The sequence below is a fragment of the Budorcas taxicolor genome, chromosome 2 (genome assembly GCF_023091745.1).
Source record: "Budorcas taxicolor isolate Tak-1 chromosome 2, Takin1.1, whole genome shotgun sequence".
NCBI classification, from domain to species: domain Eukaryota; kingdom Metazoa; phylum Chordata; class Mammalia; order Artiodactyla; family Bovidae; genus Budorcas; species Budorcas taxicolor.
In genome coordinates this window covers 112,961,815-112,967,256 of record NC_068911.1, presented here as the reverse complement: position 1 = coordinate 112,967,256, position 5,442 = coordinate 112,961,815, and the positions used below count along the sequence as shown (strand labels likewise).

Sequence of the window (5,442 nt, the reverse complement as noted above, 5' to 3'; positions counted from 1 at the left end):
AATAGAAAACTCAAGCTAATCTGTAGTGGTGAAAAGTGGAGGATGATCAAAGAGATATGAAAGTGATGGAAATATTACATACTGATTGTGGTGTGAATATATAGAGTATATATGTGTCAAACTGTTACTGAACTTCAGCCTCTGGTCACTGGTTCTGAATAGAAATGCAGAGACAGAGCTCTGGGTGAAGTTGAAAAGAGTAGCTTTTACTGCTTTGCCTGCCAAAAGGGACCACAGTGGGCTGATGCCCTCAAAACTGTGTGGTCCACTCTGGAGGGGGTTATGAGGAGTCATAATGTGCAAGAAGCGTGGCGTGATCTGCTCATGAACATTCTTCTGATTGGTTGGTGATGAGTCAGCATCATCAACCTTCTGGTTCCAACAAATCTGAGTTCTATGTGCTTGTAGGCAGCATATAGTTAATATTTTCCATATGATGGGAGTTTCAATATTTGTACAACAGCTCAAAAAATATGACTCAAAGTTTTATCTATAACCCTCTAGGAAGAACTAAAAAGTTCTTGATTTTGTTTAATGGCTAAAGTATTATTATTTTGTCTTTCTTGACTGTTTCCCTCTGCATTTTCTCACTGCTATGATTAGATTTTTGACTAAAATTTTAATACAAACAAAAGGTAAGTGGAGGACATGGGTGGGGGTCTGTTCTGGGAAGACCTCATACGGTCCTGCTTGGTTAAAAAACTCTATATATGTATAAGATAGGTGAGTAAATTTTATTTATTAAAATATGAAATATTAAAATATATACTGATAATGTTAGGAGAAGACTTTAGAAAAATTAGTGAGGTTAGGAAAGAACTATAATTTGTTTCAAATATCCTTGTCCTTAACTCCATTCCTATTTAGAAGCCATCAGTGTCTCCAAACTCACAATATTCTCTAGTTGGCCTCATGCCAGAGTAATACAATCTATCTTTTATTATGCACCTACACAAATCCTCTATTTTAGAGGGCCGACTCTTTTACTCTCCCCGGTACACCTTTCTCATTATGAACTTCCCTCTTCTTCATGACCTTTCTTAACCTCAGCCTATAATGCTCTACTCTTAGCTGAGAAGTTCCTATATCTAAATACCTCTTTTATTCATCAAAACTCCCTGGGACCATCAAAGAGGGTTTTTTTTTTTTTTTTTTTTTTATAACTTTAACTGTTAGATTTTGTCTCCTCTGTACTTATACCTATACAGAGTGACTTTTCATGTATACCTCATTACTCCAACTGGACTTTAACCTTCTTCATCTCAGGTATCCGATTTTACAGCTATCCAATTCTCTACTCTGTTTTACATTTGGTAGGTGTTCACTCATTATCTGTTGATTGATAGCCTATATGGTATAAACAGCTTTATAGTGCATGGAAATAAAAGATGTCAAAGAGCCAAAGATGTATTGTTCATAGTTTTGCAGATGGGCAAGTTGGATAACTATAATTAGGAACAAAAGAGAAACATAATGAATCAATTTGATAGCAAATAATAGCACAAGAAGATTAGTAGGCTTTCCTTTTCTCGTATAGTCCAATGAAATAATATGGATGAAGAACAATGGAGAAAGAGATAAAAATATTGTACTTACAGTTGCCTTCAATTGCATCATATTAATTTAGAAACCCTGGCAACTATGCTCCACAGGAGACAGAAAATGATGGATGTGGCAAATTACTGCTTCCTCTAGCAATGTGGGGGTATTTCTTGAGCTAATTCTTATCAATGGACAAAGGAGGATCAGCAAATCAATGTTACTGAAGTGAAACATTTCCAATTTAATCATATCAGGTAAAATCACAAAATTGAAGCCAATTACTTACAAAATGTGTTTTATAACCTACAAGAATTTGACTGAAAAAAATAGTTTCAACAAACTAGTAAGGTATATACATTACTGGATATAAGCCATAAAAAATAATATATGCAGAAACTACATTATTTGGAGTGGTCTTTATTCTCTATATATATACACACATATATATGTATGTATGTGGAAATTTTGCACTGTATAATTTTCAATGGCTATGTTTTGAATACCTAGTGTTTGTCAGATACTGTGTGAGGTCCCGTGGTAGAGTTTTGAATAAGAAACACCTCCATCCCTCAGATAAATTTAGCTGGTAATTGAAACGAATAAATGAGAAATTTTAATAGAGGCAAGTGGGTCCAAAGTTGCAAGGAAGCAGACAGAAGAAGCTGGAGCATTAAGTAGAGTGCTTTGGAAGTGACCCCAAAGTAGATGATATATGAATGGTGTCCCTAATAGAAAGTAGGACAAAAGATAACAGGACGAGCTTGAAAGAGGGAACAGAATAAGGTCATAAGATATATTTGCTTAAGATATATTTGTAAGTCTTTATGATTCCCACTGCAAACTGAGCTAAGCTAGTCTTGGTCACTCAAAGTCATTAGCCTTCTGATGTAATTATTGGTAGTCTTTGATTCAAAGAGTAAGGTGAAGGCTATTTCTCTTATCATTCAACCTTATTTTCAGGTAAGTATACCTCTTGGTCCACATTTTGCTACATATGAAGTCATTTATTATTATCATGCACAATACTGGCTATTTTTGGAAGCTCAGCTTGATGCAGTTCAACTCATTTTCTCTTTCATTCAGTGACAAGTGCTAGCATGAAACATTTACTCCAACTCAGATTCATCAGAATTCTAATGGCAGAATCAGTCAATTTTCTAAATGAATCAGGTTCAGAATTTTATACTAAATGAAGTGTACATGATGAAATGGAATTTTATTCTAAGGTTTTGATCCTTAGTAAAATTTACACAGAAAAATTTATCCAAATTTTCAGCCAATTTTGTCTCTTAAACACATCATTTCACCAAAGAAAATTTAATTCAACTAGATTATGTAAATTTTGTATCTTCTTGTGCAAATTTAATGATCTATGAAGCATTTTCCATTGATGTCTCAAGAAGGAGGATTATTGAATAGGATACTTCATGTTTTAATTAACTGCCCTTGGATTTAAAATTATCTCACACACACATATATTCTAGTGTCTACACAAAAGTACATTACATGAACTCATAGATGACAATTCCTTAATAACAAAAAGTTTCTTGCCCTCAAGATGGATCACAGATCAAATAGATATGCACATCATGGCACAACCGCTGATTTGACTACAGTTCAACCATAACACTGAGAAATAAAATATTAAAATCTGATGGGAGAAACTGAAATTAGAAAAAGATTTCCTGGCAGTTTGGCCTACCACGTTCTTCTCACCAGTGCTCCATGGCTGCCTTGCTGCCGACTGGGGAAGACATATAAGGAATCTGCCTAAGACAGCTGTGCAGAATGGAGCTGGAGGAGCCTTATTTGTGAATAGAGATACTCCTGAGAATAACCCAGATGCTCCATTTGATTTCATACCAGAAAACTGTAAGAAGATGCCACTGCAAAAAAATACCCAAAATGGCATAAAGCAGCTGCTCTGCTTCCAGACCTGGATTTTGCCCAAAAACAGAATGGATGTCTGCCCCTCACTACGAACAAGGTTGCAGAGATTTTACAGGTACCTCCAATGAGAATATATGAAGTAGCAACTTTTTATACAATGTATAATCAAAAGTCAGTTGGAAAATGTCACATTCATTCAAGTGTATACTACTACACCTTGCATGCTTCAAAACTCTGACTGCATACTGGAAACCATAGAAAAAACTTGGAATAATGTTGGAGAGAATACACTTGAGAAACTTTTCACTTTTATAGAAGTGGAATGTTTAGGGGCCTGTGTAAGCACACCAATGGTTCAAATAAATGACAACTACTATGAGGATCTGACACCTAAGTATACTGCAGAAATTATTGATGAACTCAAGTCTGGTAAACTCCCCAGAACTGGGCCAAGGAGTGGAGCTTCTCATGTGAGCCAGTTGGAGGTCTTACCCCTTTGACTGAACCAGCTAAAATGACCTGGATTTGGTGTACAAGTAGGACTTTAATTTAATTCAATCATAACTATGCCACTGGAGAAATAAAATATGAATCTCCTATCTACCTAAATTTTTTATATTATTTGTTCATTTCTATCTGTTTATACCTTGCTTGTAACTTGGAAACTTACAGCTGTAAGTACCATGTAAGAACTTCAGAGCATCATTTTAAAGTCTTCTGCTATCTTGGTTAACTATGAACACATTATTTCATAATCTAGTTAACAGTTATTTTAACATTATCCATTTTCAACTGTGCCTTCACTTTTATCAATAATATTAAGGTACTGTGAAATAAAAACTTTGTCAAATTTTAAGCAAAAAAGGAAAGATTTCATAAAAGGAAGTGGAAGTGAAAGTGAAAGTCGCTCAGTCATGTCCGACTCTTTGCCACCCTATGGACTATACAGTCCATGGAATTCTCCAGGCCAGAATACTGGAGTGGGTAGCCTTTCCCTTCTTCAGGGGATCTTTTCAACCCAGGGATCGAACCCAGGTCTCCCGCATTGCAGGCAGATTCTTTACCAGCTGAGCCACAAGGGAAGCCCAAAAGTGACACTGAATTGATCATTGATTGAAAGTAGTATTTCAACAAAGAGAAAAAGAAAATTTCTTTTGAATAAAGCAAAAACTGCTAGGGTCTTAAATTACAAGAGTGGTAGCAGGAGTTAGGAATTGTTCATAACATTTTCTTTATCCCTTCAGCTAACTGAGGTATAATTGACAGATCAAGTATACATTTAAGGTATACTACATTCTGATTTGATATAAATATGCATTGTGAAATATTTACCACAATTAAGATAATTAGCACATTTATTACCTTCCTGTGTGTGTGAGAACCTGTGTGTGTGAGAACTTGCCTAGCAAATTTCAAGTATACAATACAATGTAATTAATTATAGTCACTATGTACATTTGATCCTCAGATCTTACTCATTATGCATGAAAATTTGTATGTTTTAACCAATATCTCCCCATTTCTTCTACCTCCTGTCTCTGGCAACCACATTCCACTCTCTGGTTCTATGAATTTTCTTTAGAGTCCACATGTAAATGAATATATTTTTGGTATTTGTTTGAGTCTCTATGTCTAGTTTATTTCATTTAGCATAATGCCCTCCATTTTTATCCATGCTATCACAAATAGCAGAATTTCCTGCTTTTTTATAGCTGAATAAAATTCTACTGTTAGAATATTCTGAATAATATTCTCTTCTATATACCATATTTTATTTACTACTTTGAGTGTCATGAATGATGTTGTGATGAAAAATGAAAAAAAATATCTCCTTGAGATGCTGATTGTGATTTTTTTCCTTTGAATATATATTCAGTAATGCATTGCTGGATCACATGGTTGTTTTATTTTTAATTGTTTTTTCCACAGTGGCTGTAGCAATTTATATTCCCACCAACATTGTACAAGTGTTCCCTTTTCTCCACTTTCTCAACAACATTGATCATAACA

The 5,442-nt window shown here is 34.7% G+C and overlaps 1 pseudogene; it reads left to right on the top strand.

Annotated features, from left to right (window-relative positions):
• The first annotated feature begins 282 nt into the window (after nt 1-282).
• Nucleotides 283-3,980, top strand: LOC128060793 (NADH dehydrogenase [ubiquinone] flavoprotein 2, mitochondrial-like; annotated as a pseudogene).
• Nucleotides 3,981-5,442: the final 1,462 nt, after the last annotated feature.